Source organism: Zonotrichia albicollis, chromosome 9, assembly GCF_047830755.1.
Source record: "Zonotrichia albicollis isolate bZonAlb1 chromosome 9, bZonAlb1.hap1, whole genome shotgun sequence".
In the NCBI taxonomy this organism is placed as follows: domain Eukaryota; kingdom Metazoa; phylum Chordata; class Aves; order Passeriformes; family Passerellidae; genus Zonotrichia; species Zonotrichia albicollis.
The window spans coordinates 35,872,995-35,890,672 of NC_133827.1; the positions used below are offsets into that span (position 1 = coordinate 35,872,995).

The 17,678-nt window shown below is 45.4% G+C and overlaps 1 long non-coding RNA gene across 1 annotated transcript; it reads right to left on the bottom strand.

The window, feature by feature from the left end:
- Positions 1-3,807: 3,807 nt before the first annotated feature.
- Positions 3,808-16,650, bottom strand: LOC141730069 (uncharacterized). Its single transcript, XR_012581527.1, has 4 exons — positions 16,547-16,650; positions 13,358-13,412; positions 4,741-4,921; positions 3,808-3,952 (listed from the first exon to the last, which is right to left on the bottom strand). It is a non-coding gene; the product is annotated as an uncharacterized LOC141730069 (long non-coding RNA).
- Between the last annotated feature and the right edge of the window lie 1,028 nt (positions 16,651-17,678).

The window sequence follows — 17,678 nt, forward strand, 5'->3', positions numbered from 1 at the left end:
GAGTGAGCAGAGCACTGTTGGTGCTCGAGCATCCAGGTGAAGGTGGGGTGGTATGGGGGAGAAATCCCCTTATCCACACGCAGGGATGGGATCCGTGGGTCGGGAAGGGGAATCCGCTCCGTGTTTGTGCCATCAGCAGAGCCACTCCCGCCGCTCTGCTCGCATCCTCCGCAGCCGCAGCAGAGAATCCTCGGGTATCCATGGGAACGGGATCAGAGCAGGGATGGAGGGGTGTGGGGACAGCAAGAGCATCCTCTCAGCTTCCCCTACCCCCACGATAACAAAATGCAATAAAAAGTTGCCTCATGAAGAACTAAAGTTTCCCTTTACCTCCACAGCGTTTCCAAGGTGGTCGATCACTCAGTATCATTCCTGCATTAAGTACACCACCACAGGGCTCACTTTCAAAATCTGATTTTTAGGTGTTTTTTTTGTTCATTTGGGTTGTTTGTTTGTTTGTTTTGATTTTTTTAATGGGTAAATCAGTGAGATGCTCTGTGCCCTGGGAGCCAGGGCAGGTCCAGCAGCACCTGTGGGATCCAAGGTCATTAGGGCTTTCAGAGTCCCTGGAGTCCAGGGCTGGAGCACCATGACAGTAAAGACATCAGGCAGCATCTAATGGCCACATTTGTGACTTTCAAGGTAATTTCTTAGGGGGTTTGCTGCTGGTAGAGTGAGGTCCATAATGACAATCTTGGTGCCTTCCTATTTGTATCCTGTATTTATGCAATGTCAGCCGCAGAGCTGGTGTTGTGAGTTTAGGGCACACAGGGGCAATAAATTTGTTACTACAAATTTACTTTGTTTGTTACTACAAATTCATTTGTTACTACAAATCTGTCTCCAGGTTTCCTGAAGTGACATAGGTGATAGCACCTTTTGCTGCTTCAACAGATGTGTAACCGAGCTGGCCGTAGGGGTGGATGTCAGAGCACCAAAGGAAAATTGTCTCAGTTCCTATTGACCTTTTCTCCCAGGTTTTTCTATAATAAAAGGTCAATGTAAGATTGAGCCCAGCTGCACATGGACTTCTCTGAAGTTTTCACTCCCCTTCAACACAACACCCAGGCAACTGTAGGATCCAAACTGCTTTAAGCATTTTCTCCCTAATTAATGGCTGTGTTCAAGGACACGTTCAGCCACAGGTGAACAAACATGCTTCAGTGCTACCCCAAAGAGAGGCTTCCCTAAACCAGGGAAGCTGCTCTTGCTGCCCTGCTTTAGTGGGAGCTGCAGGAGAAATGTTTAATCAGAAATGTGTGCTCTGGGGTTAATGCAGGAAACATTACCTCCTCTCACGCCTTGCAAACTCTTTCTTTCATGTGATTTTTTTTTTCAAATTTTATCATCTTCATGGCTAAAGAATGAACCAAAGTCAGTTGGGTTGGCAGATTCCTTCCCACAGGCTTCCTTCAATGAGCTTTGGGTAATCACCCAGAGCACTGGGGTGTCAGAGCTGTGCTGAGAGGTCCCAGAGCACTCAGAAGTGAGCTATTTGGCTATCAAATGGCAGAGCATTTTGGATCAATGATTTGCTTTCATTCCCTTCATCCCCCTTTCTCCCCTTCAGAACAATTGCTATTTCTCACTACTTTCTCCCACTTATTATTTTTTTTAATTTTATTTTGTCTGCTCCTTATTATTGTTTTCTGCAAATAGTAGGAAAAAAATCCATATAAAGCAAAGAGCATACAGCAACTATTGCCTTCCTCCTCAGCAGAAATCATTTGGGAGCACTGTTTTATGTATATATATATATGTTTAAATATATATATATATATTGTTACAGCTGTCAAGCAGTGGGCTGAGAAAAAACTGAACTTTCATCTGTGTTTGCTGCTCAACATGTGTGATAATTGCAAAAATATACTTCTTGGAGTGAGAAAATGGCAGAGATTTAGGCAGCTGGATCAATTATTTTTCCCAAATTGGATTGGTCTGTTCTGACATCCTGCCAGGCTGCCGTGGGCAGGGGGGGAGCTCACTTTCACATGGGGGCGTGCAAGTCAGACACGAATCTGTGGAAAATCTCTGTGGGACGTGCACATCCTCCTTCAAGCTTCACATCTCCACCACCACATCGTGAAATTGAGTGAAAAGATTGATCCATTAAACCAGTTTGCTAATTCCTTCCCTGAAGCTGAATCTGGGCAGAATTCCCAGTCACTAAACTTTGTCAGCTAATCTTTGCGAGTCCTTCAGGCAGAATGAAAATTCTCCCCAGCTTTTCACTGCCAGGGCCCAGCCCTCTATAAATAACCTTTATGGAGAAAGCCTGATGATGCTGACTTTGGGGAACATTGTTTTGCTTTCACAGTTACACCCAATATGGGACTGGGACCAAACCTTAGAGCCTCAAACTTTCCATCCTTTGGGATGGTCAAGTGTGTGTCTGTGGGTGCTCAGGCTTCCCACCCATTCTCCAGCCTTGTCTCCACATGGTCTGGAGGGAAGGTTTGATCATGGAGGGAGGGTTTGGTCACAGAGGCTCTTTGCCTGAGACACAGAGTGCTGCCCTATTCTGGATCCAGGTAGACCTTCTGGAAGGCAGTGAAGGTCTGAGAGGGACCTGGGGTGAAGCTGTGTTGGAAATTCAGGGTTTGGGGCACTGAATGCACTACCTCATAGCAGCTGGACGCATTGTCGTGCCATGTGCTTCAGCTCCCTAAGGAAAACATGGGAAAAGCAATAATGAGGATAAGTGCAATTCTTTGTCCATTCAAAGATCTCAGTAGTAGTACATTGAGACCAGTCTGTTCTTGGTAGTCAGCTTTTGGTTTTAGACTCTTTGGCAGCAGCAGAAGGTGCAGTTTAGTTCAGTTTTCCTCCTCTTCCATCAGCACCAGCCTCTGCTCACATAAGCCCTTTGCTAGGAATGAAAATATTAGCAAATTAGTTGAGTGTGAGAGAAAGCTTCACCAAAAGAGATGGTTTTGTTGTTCAAGCACCTCTTCGCTAAGAACTGTCGTTTCCTTGCAGGATATCAAGCTGGATACTCTCACTGTATATTTCCTTCCTTCCTTCCTTCCTTCCTTCCTTCCTTCCTTCCTTCCTTCCTTCCTTCCTTCCTTCCGCCCCTTCCGCCCCTTCCGCCCCTTCCGCCCCTTCCGCCCCTTCCGCCCCTTCCTTCCGCCCCTTCCTTCCGCCCCTTCCTTCCTTCCGCCCCTTCCTTCCTTCCGCCCCTTCCTTCCTTCCGCCCCTTCCTTCCTTCTGGGGTGTTCCAAACCATCTGTCACTCTTGGGTCTGTGTTTTCCCCCACTTGTGGAAAAGCCTGGCACTGTGTGACATCTCCCCTGCTGCCATCACTGTGGCTGGGCTGTGCAAACAGAGCATCCTGCCATGTGTGCTCTGGGGTGAAGCTCTGGTTTGCCCTGAGGGCAGTGGAGGAGCTGCAGAGCTCCTGTGCCTTCTGCAGGGGAGCTTGTGTGCGTGGATTACATGATCTGAATCTTAATCAAAGATTATTTGCATCCCTCGGTGATACCGACTCAGCCCCTGCTCTGGGTTCTCCTCTTGTTTCCAGGACTGGAATCAGGAGGTGTCCTGGTTTTGTGTGGGCTGGGACAACAGGCAGGTTCCTGCTGTTGGACTTCACAGAGAAAGCAGAGTTTGGAATGAGAGGGCACCTGGCACAGGGTTGATGCCAGCTCTTTTCTGAACCCATTTCTATTTTGCTACACTGAGCAGTGCCACAAAAACAACATTTGTCAAGATAATGATGCATCTCCTGTCTAATATCATGAAGACATCATCTGATTTTTTTTTCTCTTTCTGGTTTTATTTTAGCAGAGGAGTTTACCTTATTAAAAAAACAAGCCTGTTAGTGAGCTGATGGTAGTGTTGTTTGAAGGTGAAATCAGAAGATTCAGGGAGTTGGATTGCATCCTTTTTTTCTGACATGCTCAGTGATTTTGGCCAAGACTCTTGCCCTTATACGTCATCATATCTTTGCTGTTAAAATGAAGACAAAAGTGCTGTGTTCAGCTGAAAAGACCTTTTTTGTTCAAAGGGTTTTGCAATACACAGAGTAAAGGGCTGTGGAAGGACAGGTAAATGACAAGTGGTAAAGCAAAGTAAAAGACACAAGGCTTTGTAACCATATGCAAAAAAATTATTTGGAGTCACCAGATGGCAGGATTCTAGACCAAATTTGTTTTTGTTCTGCAAATCAAAACACAGCATCTTTTACAAGTGTCTGTCACGTGGGGCGTGGATCTGATTAAATGCCAGGAGTGTCAGAGTGTCACCACAAATTATGCAGGTGCAGATAGACTGGGAGATGGGATGAATAACCAGGAACTTGCTGCTAGTAGCTTCAGAAAAAGCAGCCCTGGGCAGTGCCAGCTGTGTCCCCAGCACTGCCACCAAAGTGAGGTGTTTTTATGGAAGAGGAGCTGCAGCCCAAACAGGACCCAGTGCTTGGAGGTGCTCTGGCTGGAGATGAGGCCATCAGGGCAGCTAATTGCCATGTTCTCTGCACCTTTCCCATGTGCAAACCTACAGCTGTAGACCTGTACAGTCACTTTTCTAGGTGGCAATAAAACAATATGCATTTTCCAATTAACAGAGCAGGCAGCATTATTTCATTTTTCATTGCCTGCATGAGTTAGCAGTGCTCAGGTCAGTGTGGCCCTTCTAAAGAGGCAGGAAGATATGGATAGGCCTTCTGTGGGATGTCTTTGCTAGCAGCTTTCCTTCCCTTTAAGAGAACACATCAAAAGAGATCACAGAGAACTTACAGCAGAGACTAAATGTGCAGCACCAGGATAAATAAGGCACACAGTCTTTTGGATTTAGAGGACATCCCTTCATTTTTGCTCAGTGCAGTCCAGTCTCTCCTTTTCCAGTTTTCATGACAGATCTGACAAAGGCAATCTTCTCTTTTAATGCTGAGCTGTGAGTACTGCCAGACACTCTGTTCTGTAAGAGCACACAATTTTGATCAAACCAAACCAATTATCTCACCAGAGTGATAGTTTACCATGCAGAGAGAGTGTCCATCTTACAAGACCCTGCTGGAGTCTTTTTTTTTTTTTCTCTTTCTTAATGTACATATGTATTTTTAGCCCTACACAATTATTACTCTGCTAGAGAGCAAATGACACGCTGCCATGCAGGTAAACTGCCTTAAGCCAAATAAAGACTTAATTGTGGCACAAGCAATTCAACACATATAATAGAAGACAAGTGCATTCAGCCTGCAAGATCGATGATGTTGACAGCTTTTGAAAATTGTAGAATGTAACTGTTATTAGAGCAAGGTGCTGGGTGAGAAACAACATAGGCCCAAAGTAGATCTTGTCAGCAAGGCAAAAAAAAAAAAAAAATATATATCTTTTGAATGACTTGAGAGTTGCTGAGGAGGAAACATTTCTGGTTTGGATCTCCTGATCGGGTGTGAGATGCCTGGGAGCTGCTCACAGAATACCTTTTGGAAATGTAAACTTGCTGGGCTGTAAAAATGAGAGTGAAATCAGACCAGAGCTTGGCAATAGTACAGTGTTAATCCTGTGGGGTTCTAAGCAGCTCATCTGAGAATCATTTATTTTTTCTTTAATTTCTGAAGCGGTGCTCAGGCTGGTGGGGTTTATTCCCAGGTATCACAGAGGCTGTGCAGGTACCCAGGCACCTTTCAGGGGCATTGGCCTCAGCAGGCTCCTGTAATGGCATGCAGCAGGCCTGGCATGAGGACTTTCAGCCCAGGAAAGAAAGGACATTGCAGTAAAAATAATCTAGGCTGCTTTGCAAGTCATTTAAAAGCTTGAAAAGAGTTGCCTTTTTTTTTTTTTTTTTAAGAGCCTGCTGGAAAGTGTTCATCAATGGAATTTTTTTAAAGGTCGCGTATTTCCTGAAAGGAAATTACTCCTCATTCTGAGACTCTCAAATCCACTGTCACTCCATCACTCTCCTAATGTGTGGCACTCTTAAAGGCACTTGGCTTTAACTTTTCAGCTCTTCTGAGCAGCGCTGCCTTCTCTCCTCGCAGCGCTTTTGTGTTTTTCCCCAGCCCTCCAATTCTCACGCAGTTGTCGCCCTCCTTCACAAGGAGCCGCCTCTGACTCTCCTCCCAGGGCTCCCGTGTGAGCTCTCTCATGCTTTTATACCTCACGGCTGCTGATGAGCCCTTCGAGGCATTTTTTTAAATGCCTTTTGTGCTCCTTGCGAGCTCTTTGCTCTGAGCTCCTCTCCGCTGTGCCCCTCTGCCTTCCCTGCTGGAACCCAAGCACACTCCCTCTCGACTCTTCCCCATTAAAGCTGCCAAAGATGATGTGTTGAAGTGATATGCTAAATTTGAACATACAAGGACTTGCATAGAGCTGGCATTTTTTTTAAAAGCCCATCTCTCACGTTATTATTTTTCTTTGTTATGAGGTCTTTCTCTTTGTTGTGGCTTTTCCTAATTAGTTTACTTGCTGCTGTAAACACACAGGAGAAAGGATTCACTCATCTCTGAATTGATTTCCACACATGCAATGGAAAGCATGGTGGAAATTACACTGGAAATTGAACATTATATGGTGTGATAAATAGTAATTTGGAGGTATATTAACCTGCTTCCTTTAGGTAAAGAAATGTCTTATATAATAACTGTCCTCGTTCAGGAGCTGACATTTCCTCCTGATGAGGCATTTATCTTATGGTTTGATTATCCTTCTGTGAAAACATTTCAACCCTGACCTTTCCAGATGCTATAGTGGGCTCTGCTTCCACGCTGACTGGCAGCTTGCAGTGCCACGAGGGCAGCAGGGAATATGAGGTGTCCTGCCCACCCTAAATCACTGAGGTGCTGACAACTTGTTGAAAAGCTCGTTGATGAAACCTAATTCCCTTCCTTTCCCTTAAAGATAACTTATCTAGCAGAGTGAAATGGGTTGATGTGAAATAAAATGGTGTGGAAGAGTGGAGTGGAATGTGTGCTGGAGAGGGATGCAGGGTATTCCCAGTGCTGCTGAGGGTCATCCCAGTGATGCTGAGGGTATTCCCAGTACTGCTGAGGGTAATGGGGGTTGACAGCTCAGGGGGTGACAACCTGCTTGGTGCCTGAGCTTCAGAGTTACCAGAGACACAACAAAACAGCACTGAAACAAAGCCAGGTGCACTATTGCTGTCTGCTGCTTTGGGAAGTCAGACCTCCTCTGGACTTCCCCTGGCTTCTCCCAACCTCTGACGAGCACAGAAATGGGGCTCATTTCTCTAGGAAATGTGGAATGTCCTGGGAATGAGCTGTAACATTTTAATGTTGTGATTATTTGCTGCCATATGCAGCCAGGAAAGGGGAGAAGCAGGACTAGGGATGGCTGGTGGTGCCCCAGGCTCTCCCAAGGCAGGCTGTGCACACTCAGCCTTTTCTCTCAGCCTGCTCACTACAGGGTGAGCTCTGTCCATGGCACAGCTCCTGCTGAAGTACTTTGGGGTCTGATACAGTCAGTGTACCAGCACCCTGCCCTAATTTCATTTGCATAACATAAAGGCTGTCTTTAAAGCCTCTGTTACAAGGAAATGTGAAATGTACCCATGCTCTTGGGTGTACTCTAGATCCAGCCAGTGAAGCCTTCTACAAAAACTGCAAAAAATGAAAACATCCACAGAAGATGCATCTCTGGTTTGGTGCCATCTGACATAGCCAAAAGTCACTGGGTGTGGCTACTTGGGGATTTTAACCCAATTAAGACAAGCTAATGGACATGTGAGGTGGATAATTTGTAAATATTATCAAAAGTTGGAGCTGTTTGATTGAAAATATCTGGAAGTTTCTGAGGTCTGAGCTGATATGGGTTCCTGTAGCTGTGAGGTGTCTTGGGAGCAACAGGATTTCATATATCAATCCCTTTCCTGTAGCTGATGACTGAGCACATTTTGCCAGGGCTGCCCTCATGTTGTGGAGCAGACATGGAGCTGAGGTCCTGACCACGAGTGCTCAGAGAGGTCCCATGGCATTTGGAGCAGCCTTGCTCTGGCCAGGTTCCAAACTGGGTAATTACATTACATTTCCCTAAATTCCCCCTGTAGTCTGGATATACTTCTCTTTTTCACATCCTGCCCCAACCCATACTTTAGCTCTGTAACTAATTAATTTAAGTGCTTTGAAAGTATAAAATGCTGTGTCAGAGCTGCGAGTACCATTATTACTGGTGCCCAGTGTGATGTTGAACAGCTGTTATGGGCCAGCCCCAGAGGTGTCTGTGTCAGGGAAGGGAGATCCTTTGGAAGAGCTTTGAGGCTCATTGCAAGAACACTGCATAAACCTGCAACAAAATAATATCCCCTAAAAAAGGAACTGGCATGTAGGCAGCATTTATTGAACTTTAAAAAGTTTAATAATAGTATAATCTTCTTCTCTTAATCTCCTTGAATGAAACAGTTGAACTGATATATTCTTGTGATGTTGATTTACTCTCAGTTACCCACACAGAGATTAGCATCTCCTTACACTAGGAACTGTATAAAGTGTAGTGAGGGTTGGAGTTTATGATCTAAATAAATCAGATGGGCAGGGAGAGGAAAACAGAACCAGACATCCCAAACTAGGAGCACAGACCAACATTTTTTACTCCCCTTTGTAATTCAGGCTTCAGGTGAGCTGGTTTGCAGAATGCTCATAGGCAGCATTTCAGGGCTGGGGCTGCTCCGAGAACAGGGGCAGCAGGTTAGCTGGGTTAGAGCTCAATAGAAAGCTGCTCCTGGAGAGGCAGTGGGCAGGGGCTGGTGCACAGAATGCTTTCAGTCCCTTGGCTGCCCCTTGGCAAGAGCAGCAGTCCTGCTGAGTCGCACCAGCCTCAGCCAGGGCAGCAGTGCTGTCCCAGAGCCACATCCCTTCCTTGGCACCAGCTGCTTCCATTTCTCGTGCTGAAATATCCACTCTTTTCACCTCTGTGCCATAAGGAATTGACACAGGGAGTTGATTAGCCCCAGAAAAGCATTGCTCCAGTGAGCCTAAACACAGGAACTTAAATTTGAGTTTAGTTCTCAGCATACAGCCCAGACCACCTTGGGGCAGTGGGTGTAGGACTCTCTGCAGGCTCCTCACCTGCTCCTGCATTTATTTATCTGGCTCATTCAGAGACTGAGTGAATTGCTCCATAGCCTCTGTAATTATTCTATTTCATGTTTTAATACAAAGGAACATCCTTACTTCAAGGGGAGCTATTATTTTAAAGGGATGGAACTCAGGCCTGAGGAAATTGCAGGGAGGCAGTCTGCCATCTGTTTAGCTGCTTTGGTTGTGGTAGGCTTTATGAAAGCCATTTTGCTCAGGAGGGTGAACTGGATGTGAGTGGTTGACAATGACATTTAGAAGAGACAATCTGGCAAATGAGAAAGCATGAGAGTCTCCTGTGGACTGTTAAATACCAAATAAAATATGAATAGTGCTGTGTTATTACTAAAATGAGCTATTTTTAATGATCCCACTTATAACCTGCCCGACCTGTGATGTGACAGTAAGCAACAGCACTCAAAAAAACATGAATAATAAAGAAAGCAGTTTTAAGGTTGGACTATATATTAATATATAGTCTGGCACGGGTCTCAGATGTGTCTAATGAAGAAAGATAATTGCACAAAGAGCTAACAAGAAAATCATGGATTTCTCCCTCCCACCTGAAAGTTATTGATTTAATTTAGTGTAATGATGCAGAGAAAAACCAAACAAGTTTGATTAAAATTTTCGGTGCTGTTTTTAAACAGCAGCAGAGAGCTGTGCTCACACTAGATGAGGAAAAGGAAATAATTTTCAGATTAATAGCCACTAAAGAAAATGCCCAGCAAGATTTAGTAGAGTTACACTTTTTTGGTTTAGCAGTCCAGGGTAATTGGCACTCAAGAATTTTAAAAGTCTGGATGAGATTAGTGTCTCTGGTTAACAGATGTTAATTTTTAATAAACCTTGAATTAACAATAAGGAGTAATAGACCACAACAAATATGGGAATACAGTGTTCTAGCTGAGAGAGAGAGCTGAAAGTCGAGGAGCTCTTTTTGGCCCCAGTCCAGACTCTAGCTGAGCAGGTTTGTCTCTGAACAGGTTGCTCCAACAATTTCCAGCCTGGAAAGTCTTTCATCTCCTTGCCAGGCTCAGCCCAAGGGGGAAGGTCAGATAAGCTCAGTGATTTGGGCATTTTCAAGGGAGCTGCCACCCTTCCTGCCATTTGGTAAGACCCAGGGTGCCATCAGCATCCCAGGGCTGGTTGGCTTCTCTCCTGCACAGCGTGGAGTGGAAACCCAGGCAACATCTCCAGCCTGGAGTGAGTGAGCCACAGGATATACCTAGCATGGGATTGTGCTTTGAATATTGTCTGTGCAGGCATCTGCACCAGGGCTGCCAGCAGACACCTCTCTCCAGCTGGATCAGCATCCTGGTTTGCCCACCTGGATTGTGAGAAACTGACATAAAGAAAATTAAAAAAGGAAATTAGACCAAATTTTGTCTTTTATGTTTGAGTCTCAATGGAGAAAATACAGAAATTGTGCCAGAAGCAAGGATCAGGACCCAGGAGTGGGATTCAGTGCATTGCAGGGATTGTAAAATGTGCTGTTGGAGGCCCAGAACAGATGTCAGTGCCTTTACTGACACGGCTGCTCCTCTCCCTGTGGTGATGTGGCTCCTCCTCCACCGTGCCATCTGCAGAGTGCTGGTGCTGTGCTGGGCTGGCAACCCCTGCTGTCCCCCAGGTTAGCAGTGCCAAAGCCCTGAATCAGGAAAGCAAAGGTAACTGGGCCAGGAAGCAGCCTGGGGCTGTGCCAGTGCTTGGGAGCATCCCTAAGGGAGAGGAAATCACCAGCAAGGATGGATCAGGAGCTGTGGTGATGGGCAGCAGGAGGATCAGCACCCTCCAGGAGATGCTCTCAGTGCTGTGAAGAAATTATTCATTGCCACTGGGGGAAAAATATGCCCTTTTGGTTTCTTTGCTGCTCTCAGCCCTTCTGTGTTTGAGAGGGAAGAGACTCCATATGGTCCTGGTGGGGAAGCTGGGAGTGATGAGGGAGAGGAGGAGAGGGAGAGGGAGAGGGAGAGGGAGAGGGAGAGGAGAGAGCTGTCCCCAGCCCTGACTGTGTGGCACAAAGTGTTCAGTGACACAGAGCTCCTCAGGCTCAGTGTGTCCCTTGTACCTCCTCACTCTCCCCATGTCCCTCTCTTGGTGCTCTCTTTCAGTCCCCCTGCTCAGGTGAGGGAGCCACCCATGTGTGTGAGTAGAGATGACAGAAATGGGCCAAATCCCAGCCCAGGTTAGCTCAGAGAGGAGCTGAGGTTGTTACAGCTCCTCATGGAAGTGCAGCTTCTCTCACCAGTCATGGCTGGTGAACTGGTGATTTATGCACTAACTTGTGTTTTTGCAGGGCTTTGACCAAGACCTTGTCTCCATCCAGAAGAGTTAAGGGGGATGATTTCCAAACCAGACATTCATGAGTATAATCATTATTTATGTGAGAACTTCCACAAGCCTGAGCTTTTTACTGCCACTGTACTTGTAGTGCCTTTAATGGCTGCAGATACATAACAGGCAGACCTTCAGAGGAACAGCATCATCACTCACGTTCAGTAATCCTTTCCCAAGCAGATGTTGAAGGATTTACCAGGACCTCATGGTATGTACACCTGGAAATCTCTGAATTTGATTTAAAGGGATTCATAGAGTTGTAATTAACTCAGAACTGCCAAGCACAAACACAGTTCAGGGAAATAATATTCCAGCTTTTCAGCCCTTCAACAGAAAAATGAATTAATCCTTGGCAATTAGTGAGTTAAAAGACTTAACTCATTACTTGAAATACTCCCACACAATCTTGTTTCCAAAGCTTTCATTAACTGAGCTAATAATTACTACTACAATTAGAGATGTGAGGCATTAAAAAGTCCAAGATAATAAAACATATGTAGTTATTAAAAAAATTTACCATTCAGTTTTGCAGTATGTAAGAAATTCACCTTGTCTCTTGTTTGGAAACGTTCCATATCCATACAAAACTCATTTTTTTTTAGCAGTAAAATGGTCTCATTTGCTGTCACAAAGCATCCCAGGAAAGCCCCAAACCCATTTTTTGCTCTGTCTCCTTGTGTTTACCTGGGGCAGCCTGTAGTTGACATCAGAGGTGTAAATTTGTGGAAAGGTTATTTTTTTCTGGGGGATATGAGTGAAGATGGAATGTCTGATGGTTTCTGACAGGGTCTGGTATCACATCATAGATGTGATTTTTCATTCATTTCCTTGTTTTTGTCCCTTTTAATACAAAGGCAATTCAGTGTTGGTAATTAAAGGAATGACATCAAATGCTGAACTAGGCCAACACTGGGATCTCAAACAATCGTGTCTTTATGGCAAAGCATCTCCCCCCAGGGAGGGGGATCTCAGCAGAAAGGAAGGCTTGGAAAAAGGAAAACGTGGGTGGGAAGGGAGTCACGAAGATGCAAAGGGTGCTTAGGAACTGTTTGGGAGTTTGTCTGGTGGAGAACAAGGGAAGGGGGAAAGAAACTGACTCCTTTTTTAGGTATTTGATGTGGTATTCTCATGTACAGAGCAGCCCAGCTTCAATCAGGCCAAGGGTTAACAAATGCAAATGGGCTGTTTAGTCAGATCTTAAACAGATACCTCTTTTTTTTTTTTTTTGGCTTGTTACCATAATTCTCTCTTGCCAAGAAAACATGGAAAAATGCTGCTTTGCATCAATGCAAAGTGACTTTTTTTTAAATTTTTTATTCCCTAACTTTTGGGTTAGACACTCAACAGGAAAAAGGGTTGTTTGCAGGGCTGTGGTGTGTCTTGGATGTCCCCTGGCTGCCTGAGGACACTCGCACTCACCCAGCAGGGTTTGCACAGCTCTGGGGTGAGCAAGGGACCTGGTGCAAGGCAGTGGAAACTGGGATGCTCCTCTGGGAGCAGGGGGGGCTTGCTCTGGGATGGTGGAGCCCCATCCGTGTTTGTGGAGTCTCCTGGGTCAGTAACCGAAGGTGTTTGCCATAGTTTGGTACAGACTCATTCAGGAAGAGGAGGAGAAAGGACTGATCTTGATTTTGTTTAGCAAAAAGCAGGATGGCAGAGGAGCAAGAGTAAGATACATGGATACATACTCGCACAATGAGTGAAATGATTATTTGGAAGTTGCTCTGCAGCTGCTTTTCCCTCCTTTGAGTGGTGTGTGTACGTGCAGGAGCATCCCTGTGTGCATAACCCAGCAGCCCTGGGCAAGGGGAACTGGGACATTCACTGGGCTCTGGCAAAGGGCAAGAAGTTATGAAGGAGGGAAAATGAATCTTGAGGTCTTCTCTCCTTCCCTGCCCATGGGCTGATGGCACTCTGGGATACAGCTTTGCTTTGCAGTGGGGATGGACTTCACATAAAATCTTTATGGTTTCTCTTACCTTTTTAGCTTGTTGGTAGTTCACGTCAGAAATTCTCATTGAGTGGGTCTCCCAGCTGCAAAAAGCCCCAGTTAGTGGCAATTTCTAGTACAAAGCTTCAAGGTTTTGGGGAGCAACAAGAAAGAAAAAGGCTTAGACCAAAATCAGAACATGTCTAGGCACTGAAATCCTCTGCCCTTGTTGTTCTTGGACACTGCAGCCTGTCTTTGTGGTAACAGTCATTAGGCAAAGCATTTGCAATAATTTATTTGATGCATTTTGCCCAATTTTACTTTTACTAATTGTACTAAAAGAGTGTTTGATGTCTCTGCATTTTGTTTTTTATATTCAAATCAGATCTGAAGCATTATGCCAGCATATTCCTGCCTGTTGGGGCTATGGCTAAACTATTCACTCTGCCTATTTACCATTCAATAGTCATCCTTCCAACCCTGTGACTGGGAAACCATGTGATCTAATACTAATTTTGGTCCTTGGCTGACTCTCTGAAAAGCCTACAGAGAGGAAGAGAGATTTCCAGCTTTTCCTAGCAGCCCAGCTCAGCAGGAGTCCTCCCATGAACTTGCTTTTCCAACCTCAACAATTCTGTGATCTGTTGTATCTCTAGAAAACTTTTCAGCTAACGTTTTTATGAGCACAGACCTCTTATAAATATTTGAGGAAAACCAATAAAAAGGGTCACAAACTGAAGCAGTTTCATGGGCTTTGCTCACATCACTGAACATTGGTATATGTTTTCCAAGCTGTGATGTTGATGGCTTTTCATCTGATTCATCTGATTTCCATATAATAAGAAAAAGGAATTGTTTTTCTCTAACTGTAGGCAATTGGATGAGCCATAAGTCAGAATTAAAATGTGATTATCTGTTACGAAGATCTCAGATTCCTTTCAAACTTTCATTATTTACAATCCTATTCTTGGTGACATTTCAATTCTCTGGAAATTATGTTCTAAATTGTACCTAACATGCTCACCACCCACATGTAACACATGCAATAAGCTTATAAGATAGAAGAGGTGAATGTTTCCATTTTAAATTTGATTTTTAATGAGATTTTGGAGTGTAGGGTGAGTATTTTGCTAAAATATATGGCAGAGATTGCACAGCAAGAGCCTAACAAGGCTTTCAATGGCAGTAATCTGCAATGTTATTTTTCTGCCATCTGGGTAAAATCCACCCCGTTCTCTCCAAAGGTTCTTTGAGTAGGAGGAGTGCACAGGGTCAGCAAAGCAGGAATCTCATCTCAAACCAGCCCTGAGGCTGCTGCTGAGCTTGGTGCAGGGGGAAGGAGTGGCTGCTCAATGGAGAGCCCCAGATTTCCTCCTGGTCGTCAGTATGGTGTGGAAGGTGCTGGGATTTCCCCACTTGGTATAAATTGTTTAGTAATATAACCTATGGGAGCAGTAACAATGGGGAAAGGGCACATTATGTATGGATTTTGCATTCACAGCCCTTGCAGCAGGGGTGAGCTGGGTCCATGTAGAGCTTCATCCCTCCTGGTTCCCCACAGCTTCATCCCCAGCACAGCAGGACTCAGCTCCTGACTCACTTCAGCACACTTTCCTCAAAAATAAAAACACGTCCTCTTTTTCAGAAGAAAACATACGCTGAGGGGGAAAATAATTAAAAATTTAAATTGGATCAAAGTCTAATCTCTGTTGCTTGGTCTTGACCCTGAGGTAACTTTGTGTGAATGAAGCCAAGGACTCCAGTTATTCCACCTTTCCTTAGCTGTAGAAGAGCACAGAATCTGACCTATTATCTGCTGGGAAATGCATCATTGGTGGTGATTTTTGTCTCCCTGGATTCTCTTTCTGGAGAATAATTGTCTTCTTTACTTAGGGCAGGTCTGAAAATCACAGGTCTATAGATGACATACCTGTAATCATAAAAGATTTATATAAAGATATTCCTTTCTCATTTCATTCCAGCAGCATAGCCTAAAACCTATTTCTATAGGCTTACAAATCTGGCTTCTGAAACTAGTATTTAATGCACTGTTCACTGCTAAGTCCTTATGGGACCTGGCAATATTGAAATTACACTATTCCCATATAGCAATTGCAGGCTTTCCAGCGGGCTGAGAGACTTCCTGGAAAGACCATACGGATTTCACTTGTCTTCACGTTAGGAAAGAATTCCCATTTTGTACACCAGTGTCCAGATTCTCAGCAAGCCTCTGCTGTTTACAGCCACAAAATTTGTCAGCTCATATGTCTGAATGCTGTGATACCATAACAGTGGATGCACTGGAAATTCCCCAAGCAGCTCTGTAGTTACATCTCCCGTGTCCAACAGACAGCTGCAGAATGTGCTCGTTACTGCACGCTTGTATTCAAGGAACTGCTGCACCCCAAATATCACAGATGGTGCTGCAAAAGCCTTGGGCTTGGTGTTTGTTGACAAAAAAATGGTTTGGGAGCTGTGGCTGGTGTAGGGAGGGACAGCTCTGGCTGGAAATTCTGGGGTCAGTGTCATGCCAGGAAAACACGCAGGGACAAAGCTGGGGATGAGCTTGCCTGGATTATTATTAAAGTTAATGTGATTCTCATAGCTGCTAGTGAAGATCAGGGTGCAGAAGTGTGCCAAGGCATCCCAGCCTTGCAGGAGGGCTGGGGGAGCAGGAGGAGATTGTTGGGTGCTGGGATGCACAGAGAGCTCTGAGCCCACATTGCTGTGCTTTGAATCTTGGCTCTGAGGCAACCCTTCCTCGCTTCTAAATTTTAGAGCACGCTCATCTAGATTTTCTCCAAGCCTGTCTCTGATCCACTGTCTATAAATAGCCTTTGCTTTTAGCAGCTTAAATTTAAAAAAAAAAAAAGGAAGGGGTATGTGCTGTGCTGTGGAACTTGCAGAGCTCGCCTCTTCAAAACACTCCTGTTAGTGGGAAGGGGAGGAAGTAATGGGCGTTTGACTAAGTTAATGTACTTGGTGAACCATTGGAGAGCTGCCAGCTCTCATTTCTAAATAAATGCCAGCATTAATTTTTAACGTTTAAATGCATATTTTGCGTGTTTGCTCTCGGCTCTCCCGGGTTCTCCGGCTCTTTCCGAGTGCGGGAGCCGCTGTGGCCGGGCCTCCCTGGGGACCTCCCCGTGGAGCAGCTGGGAATGGGTGCTGGGAGCTCCTCTGTTCCCATGGCATTTGCTACGTGGGTGTAGTTCCTTCCTTGCAGAGAAAGCCTTACCTGCTGCTTGACTCACTCAAAAGAAGAAGATTTTGCCAGTTTTCCCAGTGCTGTTTATTCCCTTCAGGCGAGAAGAAACTGAACCCAAGCAGAGTCCATGTTACAGATATCAGCACAATGGCATCTTCTATAAATAGGGGCACTGTAGCTATGCCAGAGCTTTGCTGAGCACAGATTTAATTTAATCAAGGTATCGCTTAGTGTCAAGGCCATCTGTTTAAAATTAGCACTATGATCTCTCTAGGCCCTCTTTAAAATTGTGACGGTCCAGAATCCATATCCCTTGAAGGCTTTTACCAGGCGAACAGCATGCAGATTGCTGAGGGGAAGGATGTGAGGATGTTTTCCTAAGGCTGAAGCACTCTTTGGAAAGCTCGTGGGCAGGCAGTGAAAACAAATCAGTCCCGAGGGAGCTGAGCCGTTCACTGGGGACTGCAGGGAGGAATTTGGCAGGAAGGAGGGCTGTGGAGGGCAGTGCAGGAGCAGCAAGGTGTGAGCAAGCTGTTCCTTGGCACCAGAGCAGGAGGAAAGGTATTTCCAGATGGCAGCCAGAGGGACCAGCTGCAGAGAGCAGAGGGAGCAGCCCTGAGCGCGGAGGATTCCCCTGGCCCCGGCTGAACCTCCAGCACAGCTGTGGCCACGCAGAGGGGAAGGCAGCTGCCTCCACCTGAGCTGCTGCCTTGGCTCTGCAAGCTGCAGGATTTGCAAGGTTTCCCCCTGGGCAAGATCTCACTTTAGCAGGCTGATCTTCATGTCCTTTCTCCCTCCTCTTGCTGCATCGTGCAAGCCAAGGTGCCCAGAAGTGATGTCCAGCTGCCTAACCCTACCCAGCTCATAAACTGAGTGCCTTCAGTCACCCCACCACAGAGAACAGGAATCACACAGTGTTGATTTTATTGCCATGACACTGTAACATATGAGCCTACCCAGGAACTGATTTCAGTATAGATTTGTTAAATATTTTTTGGATTAAATGGATCTATAACACTCCCTGGGAAGGTATAAGTCAGCACATGGGCTTTCCCTTCTATGAAAAGCAAACATTGCTTCCCAAAATCAACAGCCATATCAATCCCCTTGGTCAGCACAGTCATCTCCTTCACCTCAGGGAGAAAAGCACACTGTGCTTGCA